This window comes from Pleurodeles waltl, chromosome 1_2 (genome assembly GCF_031143425.1).
Source record: "Pleurodeles waltl isolate 20211129_DDA chromosome 1_2, aPleWal1.hap1.20221129, whole genome shotgun sequence".
NCBI classification, from domain to species: Eukaryota; Metazoa; Chordata; class Amphibia; order Caudata; family Salamandridae; genus Pleurodeles; species Pleurodeles waltl.
This window is the reverse complement of record NC_090437.1, coordinates 868,909,385-868,932,415: the sequence shown is the minus strand read 5'-3', so window position 1 is coordinate 868,932,415 and position 23,031 is coordinate 868,909,385. Positions and strand designations below refer to the sequence as shown.

At 47.4% G+C, this 23,031-nt stretch overlaps 1 long non-coding RNA gene across 2 annotated transcripts in view; it reads left to right on the top strand.

The window, feature by feature from the left end:
• The window catches only part of LOC138304566 (uncharacterized), a 222,116-nt gene that overhangs the window by 78,595 nt on the left and 120,490 nt on the right, over nucleotides 1-23,031 (top strand). Inside the window, exon 2 of one of the 2 annotated variants that reach the window (XR_011205591.1) lies at nucleotides 5,153-5,330. The exons of the other annotated variant lie outside the window; for it this stretch is intronic. This is a non-coding gene — a long non-coding RNA (uncharacterized lncRNA). The remainder of the gene's footprint in view (nucleotides 1-5,152; nucleotides 5,331-23,031) is intronic. 2 annotated transcript variants of the gene reach the window in all.

Here is a 23,031-nt window from a genome sequence, read left to right as displayed (position 1 = left end):
GGGCTTTCCTGGATTCAATAACAATTGTTGACATTGGCGATTTTCTAAAAGACCTTGATTGTTGTTGATTTGCTGACACTTGGCCTCAATTGATGTTCGAAATTTGCAAAATTTTAAATGTAACTTTTTTTATTTGGCTCATATTTTGGTCTGTTTTGCTTATCGCCATGGTCTTTTCATCCCATTCACTATAGTTTAGCTTCCTTTTAATGACTAATGTGGGATAGGTGAATTTAGTACTGGGTTTTATTATAGACCTCTGCACCTTTGACCCACAATGGGGAGGGTGATGTGATGTTATTTTAGCATTTTACACAGGCATATTATTTAGCTCTAGGCCTGAGGCCTGTGTCCTTTTACCTAGTTACATTTTGCTTTTATTCCTTTTATTATTTTAGCAAAGCTTCATTAAAGTGACAATGTTTTTTTTAAAATTCCTTTTATCCATTGTCCTTCCCTCTAGGGACTGTTTTCTACCCTACACAGAAAAATACATGTTGTCATGTCAGAGCACTTCTTAGAGCAAAAGATGTTATAAACCATCACACTGCCCACAACATCTCAGAGGGGACATTCCAGCCAGTTTGCCATCTTATGCTGTACACTGTCACAGTTTCTAAAGAAACCTTTTGGTTTCTCTTTGTCTACATGAAGGACACTCAGCAGAACAACAGACCTCTTCTCTACCTCAGCACAGGTATGGGGTTGGGGTTCCTGACCGGGACCAGAAGGACAGATAAGGGCTACCACTGCTACTTGCTCCCATGTAGAAACTTAGTAGAGTAGGTGGGAATGTTAGGCACAATATTATGACAATATGGTTTCACTCTTTCGGTCACTGCCACAATAATGCTCTGTTTCATTATCCTCATAATCACAATTAATGCCTTTCTACATAGAATGCAGTTGCTTCAATAAAACCTAATGAACCAAGATCCTGTTTCTGTTTTGCCCTTGCATGCATGTATGAGACTTGTATAACTGAAAGAAAAAGGGCAAGATCTGCTCTACCATGACTTCCCTGAGAAGTCCAAGTGTTATGTGATAGGCTGACACAAATCACTTCTACCTTTTGTACTTGTGAGGTGCAGCTAGCAAGTTGGAAAGGGTTAGGCCAATGGCTGTCACACGGTGTGGGATCAGACACAGTCCCCATGATCCGTGGTGCTGGCGCACTAAATCCAGCAGTCTTATTACCATAATGGAAGTCTACAACAAGGGCAGTTTGACCCCATCAGGTCGGTTTCTTGAAGCATCAGGATAAGGGACTGACAGTGTTTGGCATACTGAAGGACAGCAATCCTCTTAATTCGATCCAGAAGATCGTTGACATTACAAGACATAATGAAGTGTTTAATCACTCAGCTAGCTGCAGACTTAAGCATGGGTAGAATAGGTGTGTCAATGCACTACATAGGAATTTCTGGGTCCCCTTTGGTATCGGCATGGGTAGCGTGGCCCCTTTCTCTGGGTAGCTTCATGAGTTCATACATAATTGTGGGTGGTGCAAGTTAACATTGAACAAAAAACAACTCTCCTTTCCTCCCAACTCTTCCCCTCCACTTACATCCAGCAGAAGCATCTGTAGCTCCTCAATTCTCCAGTGACAACAAAGGATCAGTCAAGCCGCTGGCGAGCGTATGAGGTGGACCTGTTCCATTGATACAGATCATCTGCGCCCAGGACCCATAGATGTTTGTTCATTTCCAGTTGCATCAATTCAGGAACTCCTTCCCCAAGGTGTCACTACTTTGATCGCAGTTCAGAGGCAGGGGCACATCTCCATCTTAGGGAGGCCTCCCCTCTGAAAGACCCTATTGCACCTGTGTTTCATGGGCATCAGGGTCCTAGGATTCAGAGCATCATCTATTTTGGGTGCGATTCCTCCGAGAACATGGTCCTTGGTTTGGACCACTTTTCATTGTGTGGCCAGGGCCAACTTGTCTCTCGTCAGGATCTTATCGGGGCAGAATTTTTGGTCTTTTCAGTTCCTGTTGCCTTCTTACCCATTCTAATAGGATACATCAACAAGTATTATCTATTCATTGATTGAAGTATTTGTTTGACTCTGTGAAGGGATTTCCTTGGTTGCACAGGAGTAGTCAGGAAAGATTATCACATGAGAGGTTTGAAACTTCAGGGGTCCCACCCTCTGGGCTCCCACAGGATAGCATCTCTGTCCCAGTAGTTCAGCAGCTGAGCAATCATTGATTGGGGGGGGAGGCCCTGGAAGGAGCCGTAGTGCTCCTGGACAAATCATTGTGAGAGTGTGCCCTCTGTTACCCATGACTTCAGCCAGTTCACAAGGGACATAGCCGGGGACTGTGATTCCACTCCCACAAAATTAAGGCTATTCCTTCTCGATCTGTTTTCTGCATAGTTTAATCACTGTTTAAGAGTGAATGTCACTGATAGCCTCTTTGTTATATTGATTGTGAAGGTAGTTACATCGCATTTGACTGTTTTTATTCTATATTCTGCAGTGATCACTCTGTTCGCCATGTTGCGGAGGTACTACCTGAGGAGTGCTATGTCAGTCCCCACCTCCCCACTCTTAGCCTCCACCGCTTCTCTGAAACCCCGGATGCCCCAAATAATGGTGTCCATATCAGCAGGGGCCATGTTTTTCAAGGGCTCCAGGGCCAGGTCCTGTTGGCTCGCTCCTGCATCAGGGCAGCACACTTGTCAATCTTAGATTGTGATTGTGTTTGGGAGGTTGCAGACTTGTCTGTCATCATTAAGGATCCCTAGATGGTGCGCCCTCAGCATGCTCTGGCAAGAAGGTAGTGGTACAGTTTGTTGGAGCAGTAGGCATTGGATGGGTGATTAATCAAAGTCTGCACTCATGGCTTGATGTCGGTTCCTCCCGAGCCGCATTGGTTTTCCTTGCATGTAGGTCTGGGGATGGCGGGTCATACCAGGTCAGCCCACTAGCCCTAGAAATAGTGACGGGCAGCATGTACAGCTGGTCTGAGCTCCTCGAGGCCCCTTGTGTGGAACACACAGTCCCACAGTCCCTGGATTCAACTGTAGCCCAGTAGCTTCTCATGGCTTATCCAGGCCCAACTAGTGGTCCTATCAGCCCCTTGGGAAAGCTAATGGCCTACTTACCTCCCTCTGGAGGGGCAGCATGTGCAGCCATGAACGGATGCAGATCTGCAGACCTCCTGTGGTCCGAGAGTGGGAGAGCCATGTCAGCCTCAGAGGTAAGCCCCCCTGATAGCACCCTCTGCTTTGCCGACAGCTTCAGTGAAGATGTGGGAACCAACTCCGTGAGTTGAAGGTTTCTTTCTGGGGCGCCAAACCCTGCTTCCTCCTGACTGGGGCACCGCTACAGAGATCCATTAGGCCAGCTGGGAGGGGCCCCAGGACGGGGCAGAAGCATGCAGCTGTCGGGGTGGTTCAGGCAGAGTCAGGGCCCACTGATTTCTTGGAATCCTCCCGCCTCCCCTAAATCGGGGGAAGGGGAGCCTCCTGCCACCAGAGGTGCCAGCTCCTTGCTTGTCCTGCATCCTGTCTAGGCCTCTCAGTTGCCCTAGAGGTCGGGAGAGCAGACCCAACTCAGCTCCTCCGGCTACAGGCCGCAGACTGTGTGCATTGCCAACCTGGTCTCTCGGGCCTGGAATTGCTGGGACTTCATGCCAATGGTGCAGGACGGTGAAGTAGGTCCCAGAGCACAGTTAATGTGCGGCCGGTCAGTCTATGCCCCCGAGTGTATCATATTATCGCAAAAGTACGCAACAGTATCATGTGTCTCCTTAATTTGTCCACTTCAGCATGGCATATACTAACTATACATTTCTTTATGAGGAACATACTCAAGGGGCTTTTCTAATTATAATTAAAAGGATTGGAATTGTGTGCTGCCCATTTATGATACATTTGCTATAAACATATATTTGTCTAGCAAAGGCATCATGAATTGCCAGTTCACAATTACATTCCCTGTTTTTCAGAATAGGGTGCCTAATAGTCTTTTTTCCACCCTCCACCAGCATTCAGGTAGGGCATTAATAACCTCATTCAGCTCAATCTGAGGGCATAAGGCTTAGCAGGTGTGGAAGCAGCAAACTCCCAAGGCTTCTCACCTCATTTAGAGGTGGATGAACTTTAGAATGTCCACCATTAAAGCTTCTGCTCAGTCTTCACTTAAAACTTGCAGTTCATTTACCAATGGAAGCTTTTGACCTAGCAGGCTCGTCTGTCACAGGAATGCCAGGTCATGGGGAAGGAAGGTGGGTAAACTTTACTATAGTTCGCTGCCAGGGACACCAATGCAAGACATTGTGATTCTGGCCAGGGAACTTGAAAAATATTCCCAATGCACAGGGATAATCGTTTTTATTTAATTTAATAACAAAAACGTTTGCTGTGTGAGGCCAAAAAAACATGGTATTTGCTCTGCAAACTCTTCTGCCTTTGGAGCAAACAACATACTTGAGATTTCTCTGATCACAGTGAGACTTCAGCAAGGTAGGCAGTAGGGAAAGAGAGCGGATAGCAGGGAGGTAGGTCTTCTGCAATGGGAGAGGAAAGCATATCCTCCACTGACCAGGTGGGCAATTCATCCAGTTTAAAAAAAACTCCTTTGTCCTCTTGCTCCTATGTCCACTGTTTCTTACTTGCCATAAAGACACTCCTAGGGCTACAATCTGGTATGAAATAAGGAGAGGTATAAACTTGCCTTATTACAGTTAATAGGCACCCATATGGAACTCTCCAGGGTATCCTGAATGGACAAATTATATTTTAGCTGTTTGATTGCGGGAGTCTGGGTTGTTGCAATGGAGGCAGCTAGGTACGGAGAAGGTTTGATCCCCTACAGTGAACGTTTAAGGGCGCAACAGGAAATCTATCCAAATTAATACTGGCAAATAAGGAGCTGGGTGAGGCAAGTCAAAGGAGGAATGGGCAGCACAAATCCAGTGGAGGAGCTATTACAGGAGGAGGAAATCAGCAAAAAAGAACTATCAAGATGGTATTGGACCCTCCTGGATACGCTGGTTGATGACTTTGTGCTGCTGGAAGATACTTGGAAAGATCACCTCCCAGGAGTGCAGATTACAGAGTTGTGGGAAGTATCTCTATCTTTGTTGTATTCTGCAGTCAAACCGGCTTGTTTAAGAAGGAATCATCTGTTTACAATTCACAGGGTTTTCTGGACCCCGGAAAAACTGTCAAGGCTGGAGTCGAGCAGTAAGATATGTTGATGCAAGTGTGGGGCTGAGTCGGTAGGGGACCTGCATATGTTTGCAAACTGCCCCTGCCTCCAACGCTTCTGGTCCGAGGTGGGTGAAGGTATTAACCAGATCTTGCTCATGGAGTGTGAGGTAAGCCCTTCCTTGATCATCTTTGGTTGTTTTCATAGAGATAACAGGATAAAAAAAGACTGCGTCAAGTTGCTGTTTTATTTGATCTTGTTGGCCAGAAGAGAGATATGTAGAAAGTGGATTAGCCCGCTCCCCCCAACTTTTGAAGATTGGAAGGGTTCGTTATTCTATAATCTAGCATGTGATGCTAGAGAAGGGGGAGTTAGTAATCGTTCTGGATTTTGGGAGCCGTTAATTAACTGGTTTGCAAGGTAGTAAGTTGTAGTCGGTCCTATGACTCTTAGAAGTCCAAGAAATGTTACACCTACTGTTTCGGAGGGTTACCTAGCCCAAGGATGGACTTCTTCCCAGGTCTGGGTGTCTTTAGCGATAAACTAGTTAGGCATTTGGAAGCGGCCCAGGCCAGGGAATTAAGGGAATGAAGACAAAAAAAAAACATGCAGTGCTACACAAACCCCTCAATAAATGAATAATTAAACGTGGTGCTTGTAATATGAAAGTGCACACGGAATCTGCTACCAGATTAAAATTTTATGCACTTCCACACTAAGCATTTGGTGTGACTCGGAAAATGAAGCACGTGCCACTGTGAGACAGGTGTGGAAGGTAGAGGTATCATACATGCTCATAAAGTTAACTTTGTCACTAGCCATTGCATGGAACCCCCATCCAAATATAACAACTTTGCACCGCTTAAAACCACAAATGACCGTCCCTGCCTCTACCCATACTCAACCTGAATACTCATTTATGGTTCGTGGCAAGTGTAATACTTGTCCAGCATCCATCACCTGGATTTGGTTCTATCCAGTTGCACGCACAATGAAATGGTAATATTAAGTAAATAATAAAGTTGAGTTCAACAATTTGTCATTTATAGATATAAAACTGTCTGGTGGAAGAGACTAGGCTATTTGTTCAGACTGATTTATAAGTGAAAACAAGTGCTGTGTTTGCTGCCGGCTAAACAGACAATCATTGAAGTAGTATTCCCTCAGACACTAAGGTGTTCAAACAATAACCGGAGGCTTTATAAAGTTGTGTCACTGTAATCTAGCAATTGCAGTAAAGGAGCCTTTAGCAAGGTGCCGCCATCACAGTCATGCCCTCTGCCAGTTCTTAGCACTTGAAGTGGAGAAGCCAATGATTGTATAAACATTGATTTTGAACTAATCTCTTACTTGGCTCAGTAGGACGCTGGTAAGAGCTTCAAGCCAAGGAAACCCTTCCTGTGACACAGTTTGCAGAGATGCACTATAAGTGTTTATAAATTCCCCCCTAGCTTCAATAGTAAGAATTACATTAATGAATTATTTTATTTCTATCGTTTGGATGGCTCCACTGGACACAGAGACATTAGGCCAGAGTTCGCTACCTGCACGGGTTGCAATTTGAGATTCATGTTACATTTAAAATATTGTGCATTCTATACTAAACTTTCATAGGTAAGGCCTTTATTTCCTGACTGGAGAAACCTAAGCACCTGGGGAATCCCTCCCATCAAGAACAAACAACTAACACTTTTTGCCATTTAAAATTCACAGACCTAAATACAGTAATGTTATATATATTACTTAGTGACAGTCGCCACTAGGTATCTATAATAAGGACATAGTTTAAAAGCGTTTTTTACTTGCCTATATCTTTGACGCTGGTTGACAAATCTTCACAAAAGTTTCCAAAACAATTTGACACTCAGGTCAACTGCTGCCTGGAAGGTTTCAGGGTGATCTGTTAAGCGGGGACAGAGAAAAAGGGGATACCAAAACACTTTTTCTTCATGTTAATTTCCATAGAGATTTTGAACAGGTATATCAGCCGAACCACTGGATGGATTTGCTCCAAATTTGGCAGAAAGCTAGCTCTTAGTCCAGAATAAGCCTTTTTTAGTTATTTGGAGTTAATCCGTTCAGTATTTTTAGAAATATTAAAGGAAAAAACTAATTTACATATGTAGGGACGCAAAGGCTCCACGAACCCGCCCAATCTCGCGCTGAGATCTGATTGGCTGCCAACACTTCAATAATGAAAAGTTGGCAGCCATCTTGGGAGTTGGGTTAAGCCGAGTCCCAGAAACAAAATAGGAAATGAGGCAGGGTAGGAACACCCTGACTCTTAGCTCTGGTGTTAGGGTCCCGGAGGGAAGCCCCAAGGCCAAAAATCATTTAAAAAAAAAAAAAAAAATCCTGCAAATTTGTGACTGGGTCATGAATCTGCAGCAAAAATGTAATAAAAAAACTGCCTGGTCTCTTGTGCTTGTTTTTATAAAGACCCCAGGTGGGCATGCTGGACATGCTGAAATAAAGAAGGGGAGCGCATAGGGCCCCCCTCCTATGGCATATTTATGTCCAGGGAAACACCACCTCCACAGGGCTAATTATATTTTAAATGAGGGGGGAGGCATGCGGCCCCCTCACAGACCCAGGGACCGCCACGTCCTAGGGCCTTAAGATATAAGAAATGCAGGGGTGCCGAATGACCCCCCCCCCCCCGGGCAGCCATGGGAACCACCAACTAACAAGGGCTTAATTCCAAATGAATGTGAGGGGCTGTGCAGGGCTGTTGAGATTTTGAATGCGGGGAGGCTTGCCCACCACCACAGCCCCAGGGACCGCCACCTTCTTGGTCTGAATTTAAATAATGAGGGGGTCTGTTACAGACTCCCGGCCCTGGGTTCACCCCCCCAGGGCCTTCTTCTGCTATGTCCCTGGGTGCCCACCCCCAGGACATAGCTGTTTGCTATGTTTTGGAGGGAGCTTTGACAGCTCCTGCCAATCAGAGAAATCACTCCAGTTCCAGCAGGAAGACAGCTCTCACTTGTTGCAAGCAGAGGTTTCCTCTGTTTCCCTGAGTGTAAAAATGAGAGCATGGAAACAGAGGAACCAACTGCTCTCACAGAGAGGGAGCTGCATCTTTAGCAGCTCCCTCTCTGTGACAGCAATGCCGGCTCCCACAGGAGGCGGGAGGCCGGCTGGGACCGCAGGGGCCTTCAGGCTCCCCATAGTCGTATTGCACACTTAACAGCCCCCCAAAATAATATACATTAAGCCCAGTGTTCGGGGATTGGGTCCCTGGGGCTGAGATCAACGAGGGGAAGGAGCCCACACAGCCCCATACCGCCCAAAAAATAAATGTATCATTGTCGGGCGCCAGGGGATGTGGTCCCTGGTGTCAGAATCAGCCATTTGAGGGCTGGGCCCCAGGGATGGGGTCCCTTGGGCCAAGATTGGGCCAGAGAGGGGGACATGTGAACCTGCCTCTATTTATTGAAGTCTAGGCTCCAGAGGAAGGGGTCCTTGGGGCCGGGATGGGCCAGGGGATGGGACCCCCCATGGAATTGTAGTTGGCCCCGGGGGTGAAATCGGCCAGGGGATTGGGGCCCTACGGCCAACTCCTGCTACACATGGCCAAAGGCTGTGCAAAGCATGGGTTTGGGTGGTTAGAGGGGTTGGGCGCAGGTCCGCCCTGTAACCAACACGCTGCACCCGGTTGGGTGGCTATAGAGAGTTGGGCGTAGGGCCTGGCCGCAGGCCAGACCCTGCTGCCTACCCCCGCCATGCACAGCCAAAGACCATGGTGGTTGGATTAATGTTTAGTAATGAAAATAACTTTACGGGGTCTACATGGGAGGACTCTCAGCAGACTAACAGACTTCTTCTATACCTCTGCACAGGTATGGGGTTGGGCTTCCTCCCCGGGACCAGAAGGGCTGATTAGGGCTTCCACTGCTAATTACTCTCATGTAGAATCTTAGCAGTGTAGATCAGAATGTTAGGCACACCATTATGGCATTGTGGTGGGACTATTCTTATGTTGCACTCTTTTGGTCCCTGTCACAATATCACTGTGTTTCTTTATTCTCATAACCATAATTCATGCCTTTCTACATAGAACGCAGTTGCTTCAATAAAACCTATTGAACGAAGACCTGCTTCTGTTTTGTTCTTGCATGTATGAGACTTTTATAACTAATAGAAAGGGGTAAGGTCTGCTCCACCACAACTTCCCTGAGGAGTCTGAGTGTCATGCGATAGGCTGCCACAAATCACTTCTACCTCTTCTACCACTGCTACCTTGTGAGGTGGTGCTAGCTAGTAAAAAAGCATTAGGCCACCACCTGTCACACAGTGTAGGATTAGACTCAGTCCCCCATGCTTGGTGGTGCTGTCGCCCAAAATCCAGCTGTCTCGTTGCCATAACAGGAGTCTATGACAAGGGCAGTGTGACCGCATGAGGTCGGTTCCTTGAAACATCAGGATAAGGTGCTGAGCTGATAGTGTTTGGCATACTGAAGGACTGAGATCCCTTTTAATTTGATCCAGGAGAGCGCTCAAATTCCATGACATAATGAATTGTTTGATCACTCACCTAACTGGAGGCTTAAGCATGGGTAGAGTATGTGTGTCATTGGCACTGCATAGGGATTTCTAGGTCCTCTTCGGTACCAGCATGGGTAGCTTGGCCCCTTTCTCTGGGTGGCTTCATGAGTTCATATATAAGTGTGGGTGGTGTAAGCTAACATTGAACATTTGAACAAACAACAACTCACCTTTCACCCAAAATTCTCCCCTTCCCAATCTTCCCTCAGAAGCATCTATTGCTCCTTAATTCTCCAATAACAAAAACAAAACAGTCAAGCTATTGGTAAGTATATTAGGGGGACCTCTTCCATTGATACAGATTGTCTATGCACAGGACCCATAGATGTTTGTTCACTCCCAGTTGCTTCAGTTTGTGAGCTCCTTCACGGAGGTCTCACTACTTCATTTCCAGTTCAGAGGCAGGGGCACGTCCCCATCTCAGGGAGGCCTCTCCCCCTAAAAGAGCCAATTGCACCCGTGTTTCATGGGCATCAATCAATCAATGTATTTGTAGAGGACTGGTATTCACCTGTTAGCGTCTCAAGGCGATGGGGGGCAGCAAGTGAAGGTCAAAGGGATCAGGTGAAGAGGCAAGTTTTGAGGTCCTTTCTGAATTGTGATAGAGTGGGAGATCTTCTGAGGTGGATAGGAAGGGATTCCAGGTCTTGGCGGCGTGCTGGGAGAAGGACTTTCCTCCAGCTGTGGCCTTCCGGACGCGTGGGATAGCGGCGAGGGTGAGGTCAGCGGAGCAGAGTTGCATGGTGGGCACGTAGAAGTGGAGTCTTTGGTTGAGGTATTCTGGTCCGGCGTTGTGGAAGGCTTTGTATGCATGCATGAGAAGTTTGAATGTGATTGTCTTGTCTATTGGGAGCTAGTGCAGGTCTCTCAGTAGGACGGAGGTGTGGCTATGTTTGGGGGCATTCTTGAGACGGACGGAAGTGTTCTGGATGCGTTGTAGTCTTTTCTGTACCTTGGTGGTGGTTCCAGCATAAAGTGCATTGCCTTAGTCCAGGCTGCTGCTGACGAGGGTCTTGGGTGACTGTTCTTTTGGATTTAGTTGGGATCCATTTAAAGATCTTCCGTAGCATGCGCATGGTGTTGAAACAGGTGGAGGAGACTGCTCTGGCTTCACTGTTCATCAAGAGTGATGAGTCCAGGATGAAACTGAGGTTGCGAGGATGGTCGGTGGGGGCCGGAGCACTTCCGAGGGCAGTGGGCCACCAGGAGATGTCCCAGGATGAGGGGTTGTTGTCGATGAGGAAGACTTCTGTTTTTTTCAGTATTTAGCTTGAGGCAGCTCTCCTTCATCCAGGCTGCAACTGCCTTCATTCCGTTTTGGAAGTTGGCTTTGGCTGTGAGCGGGTCGTTGATGAGGGAGATGATTAGCTGAGTGTCATCGACGAATGAGACGATGTTGAGTGTGTGCTGTCTGGCGATTGTGGCTGGGGGACCGTGTTGAGGTTGAAGAGAGTGGGGCTCAGAGAGGAGCCTTGTGGGACACCACAGATGATCTTGGTGGCCTATGAGTATATGGGGGGACACACGGGCATCAGAGGCCTAGGATACAGGGCATCGTCGATTTTGGGTGCGGTTCCTCCGAGACATGGTCCTTGATTTGGACCATATTTCGTTGTGTGGCCGGGCTAGCTTGTCTCCTGTCAGGGTCAAATTGGGGCAGACCTTTTGTTTTTTTTCAGTTCCCGTTGCTCTGTTACCAATTCCCAGGCTGTGTCAGCGGTACCAAAGAACTGCTTAAGCTACATCGACGTGTATTGTCTAGTTGTTGATCGAGGCATTTGTTTGACCGTGTGAAAAGATTTCTTTGTTTGCCCAGCAGTAGTCACGGAAGATCATGACATGAGTGGTTTGAAACTTCAGGGGTCCCACCCTCTGGTTCTCCCTCAGGATAGCATTTTTGTCCCAGTAGTTCAGCAGCTGGGCAATTATTGGGAGGGGGCCCTGGAGGGGGCTGTAGGGCCAAGGCACGATAATCCCGCTCCTGGACAAACCTTTGTGACAGTGCACCTTCTGGTACCCATGACTTTAGCTGTTCTTCAAGGAACATAGCAAGGGACTGTGATTCTACTCCCTTGGGGAACCTCACAAAATGAAGGCTATTCCTTCATGATCTGCTTTCTGTATAGTTTGTACGCTGTTCATGAGGGAATGTTAGTGATAACATCCTTGTCATATTGGTTTTAAGGGTAGTTACATCCCGTTTAACTGTTGAGATTCTATCTTCTGCAGCGGTCACTCTGGCCACCATGTTGCGGAGATCCTGTCTGAGAAGTGCTATGTCAGCCCCCACCTCCATAACCTTTGTCTCCACTGCTTCTCTGAAAAAACCTGGATGGCCCAAAGGATGGTGTCCATATTAGCAGGGGGCCACGTTTTTTCAAGGGCTCTAGAGCTGGGTCCCCTTAGCACGCTCCTCTGTCGAGGCAGCAAACTTGCCAATCTTAGAATGTGTTTGGGAGATGGTAGACTTGCCTGTTCTCATTCCAGACCCCTAGATGATGTGCCTTCAGTATGCTCTGGCAAGAGGGTAGTGGTACAGTTCGTTGGAGCAGTAGGCATTGGATGGGTAATTAATCAGAGTCTGCGCTCATGCGTGGAGGTGGGTTCCTCTCGAGTCACATTTGTTTTCCTTGCAAGTATGTCCGGGGACGGAGGGTCATCCCAGGCCAGCCTGCTAGCCCTAGAAATAGTGATGGGTAGCATGTAAAGCAGGTTGGAGCTCCTCGAGGCCTTTTGTGTGGAACCCACAGTCACTTGATTCAACTGTAGCCCAGTAGTTGCCTGTGGATTATGCAGGCCCAGGCAGTGGTGCTATTGGCCCCTAGGGGGCGCTTGTGGCCCACTTACCTCCCACTAGAGGGGCAGCATGTGCAGCCAGGGCCGGATGCAGATCTCCAGGCCTATTGTGGCCCGAGCTTGAAAGAGTCAGGCCAGCCTCAGAGGACAGCCCCTTGGCAACACCCGTTGCTCTGCCAACAGCTTCAATGAAGTTGATAGTTTATCTCAGGGTCTCCAAGCCCTGCTCCCTCCTGGCTGGACAAACCCTGCAGAAATCCCATGCAGCTGGCTGGATTGGGCCCCGGGACTGGGCAGAAGTCCACAACTGTTGGCGGGGGTTCAGGTAGAGTCAGGGTCGCCTGATGTTTTGGCACACTCACCACCTGCCTCTCCTCTTGGGTGAGGGGGAGAGCATCCACCCCACTCTGCCTCCTGCCACCAGAGGTGCCAGCTCCTTGTGTATCCTGCATCGTGTGTAGGCCTCGCAGTTGCCCCAGAGGTCAGGAGAATGGTCCAAACTCAGCTCCTCTAGCTACAGTTTGTAGGTGGTTTGCTTTGCCAATGGGGACTCTCGGGCCAGGGATTGTTTGGACTTCATGCACAGTTAAAGTGTGTCTGCCATCTTGGCCGGTCAGTCCAACAACAGTATCATGTGTCTCCTTAATTTGTCCACTTCTCAGTGGAATATACTAACTAGATACTTCTCTATGAGAAACCCACTCAAATGGCTTTTCTAATTATGTGTTTATAGCAAACGTATCATAAATCCACAGTTCATGATTCCATTCCTTTTTAATTATATTTCCATAGCAAATGTAGCACAAATTGGCAGTTACACTTCCATTCCCTGTTTTTCACAACAAATCCTTGATGCCTAATAGGCTTTTTGCCACCATCCACCAGTATTAAGGTAGGGTAATAATAGCCTCAATCAGCTCAGCTCACTCTGAAGCCATAAAGACTGTCTAAGGCTTAGCAGGTGTGGAAGCGGCCAATGCCAATGCGTCTCACTTCATTTAGAGGTGGAGGAACTTTAGAATGTCCACCATTAGAGCTTCTGCTTAGTCTTCACATAAAACCTGCAGTTCATTCACCAGTGGAAGCTCTTGACGTAGCAGGCTTGTCTGCCACAGAAATGCCAGGTCATGGGGAAAGAAGGTTGGTAAATGTTACTATATTTCACTGCCAGGGACACCAATGAAAGACATGACGATTCTGGTCAGGGAACTGAAAAATTTTCCCAATGCATAGGGAGTACATTCCCTGCATATCGGGATATTCGTTTTTATTTCATTTTCAAAACCAACCCCACCCTCCTTTATGGGAGCTTGTTTTTGCAAAACAAAAGATGTTGCTGTGTGAGGCCAAAACAACATGGCATTTGCTTGTGAAGGTAAAATATCAGGAATTTTGGTTAACTCGGCTTAAAGCACACCTAGCATATCTAGCATGTTCTCCGTATCATCTCACATATTCTTTGAGCTTGCTTTATGACTCATACAAAATTACATTTTGCTGCTGCTAATTAGGTGTATTTGTGTATCATTGTAGTGATTATTAAATAAAAACAATTCTTTGCATAATGATCGCAAAAAAGTACAGGTCTTTGTATGTTTTAATATTTTAACAAAATGGACTTTGCTAAGTCTTTACCAACTTCTCTCCAGTCGAAAGTGGTTTCCGGTACACTGTCTTGTGACACGTGTGATCCTAAGTGTAACATCAATAACACTTGCACAAGCCTTTTGTTATAACCTTCCTAAAATGCTCAGAGGCAATATAACTGCATCAGGCAGAACTTTAAAGCCTTAAATGAATATTTCAATGTTTTGATTTCCCCTTAAACAGGCCACCAGGCATTACCACAGAGATACCGTAATGACTAACAACTAATGAAGAGAAGATTTTAATAGTTGTATGCTGCATACGGCACTGTACTGTGACGAAAAGTCCCGTTTAAAGGTACACAGTAAACACGTCAGAGTGTCTCACTACAAATAAGCATTTAAAGATGCAATAGAGTAACAAAACAACACACCTGTAATTTCGCCCTCTAATTTAATGGTCTTAAGCGTTCAACTGGCTCCGAGTAGATGCCAAAAATACTTCTAATGTCTTGAGCACCAACCTGAGAACTTTCTGGGCCAAAGATCCCTCTTAACTGCAGAACTGGCAGATCACACATACCTAATGGAGACGTACGTTCATCTTATGATCTTCCGATCAATCTGCAATCTTTTAAAAGGTGAAACATACTGTGCTAGGACCGAGGTCATGGAACTCCCCTGATCTTATCCTTAGTGCTGAACCAAGCCATATCAAGTTCAGGAACTTCCGGTCTGCTGTTCATTTGAGGGTGGATAGGAACCTGGGTCCCGCTGGCGGATCTTAGCCATGGTTACCCACTGTCTCCGGGTGGATGCTGTCTTCCCTTTTCAAAAGGTACCTTTCCTACATGCCTGTACTCTGAAGTTACTAAAGGACAACTTGCAGTGCTACACAAAACCACTCAATGAATGAATAACTAAATGTAATGCTTGAAATATGAAAGTGCACACGGAATCTGTTGCCTGATTTAAATTTTGATGCACTTCCACACTAAGCATCCGGTGTGACTCGGAAAATGAAGCATGTGCCACTGTGAGGCAGGTGTGGACGTAGAAGCATCATACATGTTCATAGAGTTAACTCTGTCACTTAAATGGCATACAACCCCCATCCAAATATAACAACTTTGCACCGCTTATCACCACAAAGGACCCTATCAGTCTCTACCTGCACTCGCCAAAACCGTTTGCACTCAAACACGGACCTAGAATGCTCCCTTATGGTTCGTGGCACTGTCCTAAGTGTAATACTTGTCCAGCGCCCTTCACCTGGATTTGGTCCTGTCCAGTTGCATGCGCTAGTAAATAATAAAGTGGAGTCCAACAATTTGTCATTTATAGATATAAAACTGTTTGGTGGAAGAGACTAGCCTATTTGTTCAGACTGATTTATAAGCGAAAACAAGTGCTGTGTTTCGTGCCGGCTGAACAGTCAATCTTTGAAATGGTGTTCTCTCAGACACCAAGGAGTTCAACAGTCGCTGCTCACTGCTATTTAAAGGGGTGGGGCGGGGCGGGTCTGGTTCATGAGTGGGGGTGGAGCGGGAGGAGAACATTTAATAAAAAAAAAAAGAAAAAAAATGGACCTTCTCCCTAACCGCCACTCCTCTGTCCCTTGTCGCTCCAGCTGCAGGCACAGGCTCCCAGCCTGCCCTGCAGCCAATCCTGATGCTGCTCAGAGCAGCGTTAGGATTGGCTGGAAGCACCCAGCCAGAGCGCTCCCAGGCAGACTGGGAGCCTGTGCAGGCTCTCTCCAACCCAGAATGTTCTGCAGAGAAAGAAAAGTAACTGTTTAAGCAGGGAAACGGGTGGAGAAAGGCTGGAGGGTAGATCCAGAAGGGAAAGGTATGGGAGAAAAAGACATAGAACTATTGGTAGTGGAAATTCAGTATGGGAGAGGAACCAAGGGCCAAGGGAGGCGAGTGAGAGTGGTGGGGATTCTAAGAAAACAGAGTTGGTTCAGTCTAGGGTCTCCAAAGCAGGTACTCCATCTACCCAGGATCCAAGAGCATGTTACAAGTCTCTGCTTGATAAATAACATTCAGCACTTCTCCAAAATATAAGTACAGTGAGAGATGCCTGTCACATGCAGTGCATAAGTGTCTGCCCAAGTTACAAACAGTGCAATCTCTCCTGACTGCCAACACTGCGCAAAAAGTAAAAACATCAGTCTCTTACAGATGTCAATCAAAAGCACTCAGCACAGTGCACTATCTTCTCCTAGTGTACCTGTCTGGCTAAGCTCATGTTGTAACCTGTGCCATGCCTCCTTCCGTCAATTTTACCTGCCAATAATAACATAGTTCACATAATGCAGCGTTTCCTCCCTGTGTGCCTGTCCACACTAAGAAATACAGTGCAAGCTGTGCAACCTATGCTGCTTTTCGTTGTGCCTGTCCCCATTAAGGACATGGTGCAAACAATGCAGTGCCCCCTCCGTTTCTGCCTGTACCAAGCACACAATACAAGCAGGGAAGAGCTTGTGGTCAGTGCTTTTCCCCCTCCGTTTCTTCCCAGTGTTCATAGTCTATGTATGCCTACACTAAGGCCCATATTTATACTTTTTGACGCTAAACTGCGCTAACGCAGTTTAGCGTCAAAAAGTTTTGCGCCGTCTAACGCCATTCTGAAGCGCCATGCGGGCGCCGTATTTATGGAATGGCGTTAGACGGCGCAATCAGACCGGCGCTGCCTGGTTTGCGTGGGAAAAAACCACGTAGACCAGACAGCGCCGGCGTAGGGGGAAAATGGCGCATGGGCGTCTTAAAATGGGGCAAGTCAGGTTACGTCGAAAAAATCGTCTTAACCCGACTTGCGCCATTTATTTTCGACGCCCATCCCCCATCAACATGACTCCTATCATTGTAAAGATAGGAGTCATGCCCCCTTGCCCAATGGCCATGCCCAGGGGACTTCTGTCCCCTGGGCATGGTCATTGGGCATAGTGGCATGTAGGGGGGCACAAATAAGGCCCCCCTATGCCACCAAAAAAAAATATAAAAAATAAAAAATTATACTTACCTGAACTTACCTGAATGTCCCTGGGGTGGGTCCCTCCATCCTTGGGGGTCCTCCTGGGGTGGGCAAGGGTGGCAGGGGGGGTCCCTGGGGGCATGGGAGGGCACCTGTGGGCTCATTTTGAGCCCACAGGCCCCTTAACGCCTGCCCTGAGCAGGCGTTAAAAAGTGGCGCAAATGCGCCGTTTTTAGCCACGCCAACTCCCGGGCGTCTCTTTTGCCCGGGAGTATAAATACCACGTAAAGGCCTGGGAGTCATTTTTTAGACGGGAACGCCTCCCTTGCATATCATTAACGCAAGGAAGGGGTTCACGCTAAAAAATGACGCACATTCCGGGAACTTTGGCGCTATTCGCCTCTAACGCCATAGTATAAATATGGCGTTAGTTGGCGTTAGTTTTGCGTCGAAATTGCGTCAAAAAAAACGACGCAATTTCGGCGCAAACGGAGTATAAATATGGCCCTAAGTATCTTACAATAGTTCAGTGTCTCTGCCTGTGATGTGGCAACCCACCCTAACCACACTGTACAAACAGTGAGCGTTTCACCTCGTGCTGTCTTGCATTACTAACAATGAGACAGACAGAGCACTATTTACAACCTGCTTGACTACACTAAGCACATGAAACATATGCAGTGTTTACCATTTTAGCTGGCCAATCAAATGTGAATAACTTAATGAAACATACAAAAAATACAATGTTTACAGTCAGGCAACTGTAAAAGACACGCAGAAGGAAAAATGAAAAGTAAAACAGTTGATATAAGCAAGCTGATTTAAACCACCACGGCCACCATGAGCGTGTTCGCGAAGGAGACACACAAAAGGGAAAAAAGTTTGCTTGCAGTCAAACATATCGGCAAACCTGCAATTATTCATGTAACAGGGTTGGTCCCCAAGGCGGTAACAAAACTGCCTTAACCCCTTCGCTGCCAGGCCTTTTCCCCCTCCTGTGCCGAGCCTTTTTTTGGCTATTTGGAGCAGTTTGCGCTTAGGCCCTCATAACTTTTTGTTCACATAAGCTACCCACGCCAAATTTGCGTCCTTTTTTTCCAACATCCTAGGGATTCTAGAGGTACCCAGACTTTGTGGGTTCCCCAGAAGGAGGCCAAGAAATTAGCCAAAAAACAATGTAAATTTCGTTTTTTTTTTTAAAAATGGGAAAAATGGGCTGCAGAAGAAGGCTTGTGGTTTTTCCCCTGAAAAGGGCATCAACAAAGGGTTTGCGGTGCTAAAATCACCAGCTTCCCAGCTTTCAGGAACAGGCAGACTTGAATCAGAAAACCCAATTTTTCAACACAATTTTGGCATTTTACTGGGACATACCCCATTTTTACGATTTTTTGTGCTTTCAGCCTCCTTCCAGTCAGTGACAGAAATGGGCATGAAACCAACGCTGGATCCCAGAAACCGCAACATTTCTGAAAAGTAGACAAAATTCTGAATTCAGCAAGGGGTAATTTGTGTAGATCCTACAAGGGTTTCCTACAGAAAATAAAACCTGAAAAAGAAAAATATTGAAATTGAGGTGAAAAAAACATCAATTTTTCTCTACATTTTACTCTGTAACTTTTTCCTGCAATGTCAGATTTTCGAAAGCAATATACTGTTACGTCTGCTGGACTCTTCTGATTGCGGGGATATATAGGGCTTGTAGGTTCATCAAGAACTCTAGGTAACCAGAGCCAATAAATGACCTGCACCCTGCAGTGGGTTTTCATTCTATGCCGGGTATACAGCAATTCATTTGCTGAAATCTAAAGTGCAAAAAATAGCTATCAAGAAAACCTTTGTATTTCCAAAATGGGCACAAGAGAAGGTGTTGAGAAGCAGTGGTTATTTGCACATCTCTGAATTCCGGGGTGTCCATACTAGCAAGTGAATTACAGGGCATTACTCAAATAGACGTCTTTTTTACACACTGTCTTACATTTGGAAGGGAAAAATGTACAGAAAAACAAGGGGCAATAACACTTGTTTTGCTATTCTGTGTTCCCCCAAGTCTCCCGATAAAAATGATACCTCACTTGTGTGGGTAGGCCTAGCGCCCGCGACAGGATATGCCCCAAAACACAACGTGGACACATCACAGAAAACAGAGCTGTTTTTAGCAAAGTGCCTACCTGTAGATTTTGGCCTCTAGGTCAGCCGCCACCTAGGGAAACCTACCAAACCTGTGCATTTCTGAAAACTAGAGACCTAGGGGAATCCAAGATGGGGTGACTTGTGTGGCTCAGACCAGGTTCTGTTACCCAGAATCCTTCGCAAACCTCAAAATTTGGCTAAAAAAACACATGTTCCTCACATTTCTGTGGCAGAAAGTTCTGGAATCTGAGAGGAGCCACAAATTTCCTTCCACCCAGCGTTCCCCCACGTCTCCCGATAAAAATGATACCTCACTTGTGTGGGTAGGCCTAGCGCTCGCGACAGGAAATGGCCCAAAACACAACGTGGACACATCACATTTTTTCATAGAAAACAGTGCCTACATGTGGATTTTGGCCTCTAGCTCAGCCGGCACCTGGGGAAACCTAGCAAACCAGCGCATTTTTGAAAACTAGAGACCTAGGGGAATCTAAGATGGGGTGATTTGCGGGGCTCTGACCAGGTTCTGTTACCCAGAATCCTTTGCAAACATCAAAATCTGGCCAAAAAACACTTTTTCCTCTCATTTCGGTGACAGAAAGTTCTGGAATCTGAGAGAAGCCATAAATTTCCTTCCACCCAGCGTTCCCCTAAGTCTCTCCATAAAAATGGTACCTCACTTGTGTGGGTAGGCTTAGCGCCAACGAAAGGAAATGGCCCAAAACACAACATATTTTTTCACAGAAAACAGAGGTGTTTTTTGCAAAGTGCCTACCTGTGGATTTTGGCCTCTAGCTCAGACGGCCCCGGGGGGGGGGGGGAAATGCCCTAAAATAAATTTGACCCCCCTCCCCAAACCCCCCCCTGCCCAGGAGCGACCCTTGCCTACGGGGTCACTCCCCTTGCGTGACATTGGCGCCAAAAAACAAATCCCCGGTGCCTAGTGGTTTCTGCCCCCTTGGGGGCAGATTGACCTAAAATCGACCAATCTGCCCCCAAGGGGGGCAGAAATGGTCTAAATACAGTTTGCCCCCCAGGGGAGCGACCCTTGCCTGATGGGTCGCTCCCCATCTCTAAAAAAACAAACATACAAAAAAAAAAAACACACAAAAAAAATTTGCCCTGGCGCCTAGCGGTTTCTGCCCCCCCCGGTGGCAGATCGGCCTAATAATAGGCCGGTCTGCCCCCAGGGGGGGCAGAAATGGCCTAAAATAAATTTGCCCCCCCAAACCCCCCTCCCCCCCCCCCCCTCGGAGCGACCCTTGCCTACAGGGTCGCTCCCCCTGCGTGACATTGGCACCAAAAAAAATAATCCCCGGTGACTAGTGGTTTCTGCCCCCTTGGGGGCAGATTGCCCTAAAATCGACCAATCTGCCCCCAAGGGGGACAGAAATGGTCTAAATACAGTTTACCCCCCAGGGGAGCGACCCTTGCCTGATGGGTCGCTCCCCATCTCTAAAAAAACAAACATACAAAAAAAAAAACACACAAAAAAAATGTGCCCTGGCGCCTAGCGGTTTCTGCACCCCCCTGGTGGCAGATCGGCCTAATAATAGGCCGATCTGCCCCCAGGGGGGGCAGAAATGGCCTAAAATAAATTTGCCCGCCCAAGCCCCCCCCCCCTGGGAGCGACCCTTGCCTACGGGGTCGCTCCCCCTGCGTGACATTGGCGCCAAAAAACAAATCCCCGGTGCCTAGTGGTTTCTGCCCCCTTGGGGGAAGATTGACCTAAAATCGACCAATCTGCCCCCAAGGGCGGCAGAAATGGTCTAAACACAGTTTGCCCCCCAGGGAAGCGACCCTTGTCTGATGGGTCGCTCCCCATCTCTAAAAAAACAACAACAACAAAAAAAAATAAAAAATTGCCCTGTCGCCTACAGGTTTCTGCCCCCCCCTGCGTGACATTGGCGCCAAAAAACAAATCCTCGGTGCCTAGCCGATCTGCCCCCAAAGCGGGCAGAAATGGCCTAAATACATTTTGCCCCTCCAGGGGAGCGACCCTTGTCCAAGGGGTCGCTCCCCATCTGTAAAACAGAAAAACAAAAAAATCCCTGGTGCCTAGTGGTTTCTGCCCCCCTTGGGGGCAGATCAGCCGAATCAAAATAGGCTGATCTACCCCCCAGGGGGGCAGAAATGGCCTAAAATAATCCCCCCTCCCCCCAGGGAGCGACCCTTGCCTAAGTGGTCGCTCCCCTTGCGTGAAATTCACGCAAAAAAAAACCTCCCTGGTGTCTAATGGTTTCTGCCCCCCTTGGGGGCAGATTGGCCTCATCAAAATAGGCCAATCTGCCCCCAAGGGGGGCAGAAATGACCTAAATATAATTTGCCCCCTAGGGGAGCGACCCTTGCCTAAGGGGTCGCTCCCCACCTAAAAAAAAAGAAAACATAACAAAAAGAAAAAAAAAAGAAATGATCCCTGGTGCCTAGAGGTTTCTGCCCCCCTGGGGGCAGATCGGCCTAATAATAGGCCGATCTGCCCCCAGGGGGGGCAGAAAAGGCCTTCCCAAAAAAATGCCCCCCCTGGGAGCGACCCTTACCCAAGGGGTCGCTCCTGTTGCGTGAAATTCGCGCAAAAAAAAAAACTCCCTGGTGTCTAATGGTTTCTGCCCCCCCTGGGGGCAGATTGCCCTCATCAACATAGGCCAATCTGCCCCCAAGGGGGGCAGAAATGGCCTAAATATATATTGCCCTGTAGGGGAGTGACCCTTGCCTAAGGGATCGCTCCCCACCTAAAAAAAAAGAAAACATCACAAAAAAAAAAAAAAAAAAAAGGTCCCTGGTGCCTAGAGGTTTCTGCCCTCCCTGGGGGCAGATCGGCCTAATAATAGGCCATCTGCCCCCAGGGGGGGCAGAAAAGGCCTTCCTAAAAAAATGCCCCCCCTGGGAGCGACCCTTGCCCAAGGGGTCGCTCCCTTTTGACAATTTCATTGAAAAAAAAAAATCCCTGGTGTCTAGTGGGGTTTCAAAAGCCGGATTGCAAGCAATCCGGCTTTTGAAACCTGTGAGAGACTTCAAAGGGAAGGACATACATTTCCTTCCCTTTGAAGCCTCTCGGGGCCTCCCCCATGGGATTGAAAGAGAAATGCAAAAGCATTTCTCTTTCAATCAGCTTCCAGCGCGATGGGGGAGACCCTGTGACTAATCAGCGCGTGCTCGCGCGCTGACGTCACAGGGGGGGTTGGGGGGACGGGGGTGGGAGGGGAAGGGCTTCCCCTTCCATCCCTGACTTGGGGGGTGGGGTGGAACCCCACAGAGGGAGCATTAGCGCTCCCTCTGGGCTCTGTGCACAGGACGTAATGGTTACGTCCTGGGCACAGCAGCACTGTGCCTCAGGACGTAACCATTACGTCCTGGGCACAGAAGGGGTTAAGGAGGAAAAAGTGTAAAGCATTTACCAACGATAACAAAGGATTTTTGAAAGGCAAGCCCATAAACGAGTGATAGTGATGGGCGTGAGGTGGGCGTGGTTAAAAGCCCACATAGTTAGCAAGATGTCGGAAAAGCAGTGCTTGCACTCTGCTGTGCTCAACCTAAAAATACAATAATTCATTCTTTTATTTCTGTTGTTTGGATGGCTACACTGGACACCAACACATTATGCCAGCGCTCTCTACCTGCACCGGCTGCAAGTTGAGATGCATGCTAGATTTAAAATATTGTGCATTCTGTACTAAACTTTCAAAGGTAAGGCCTCAATTTTCTGAATGGCGATACCTGAGTACATGGGGAATCCCTCCCCTTAAGAAAAAACAACACTTTTTCTATTTATTATTCACAGATACAAATACAGTAATTTAATATATATCACTTAGTGGCGGTCACTACTTGGAGGTA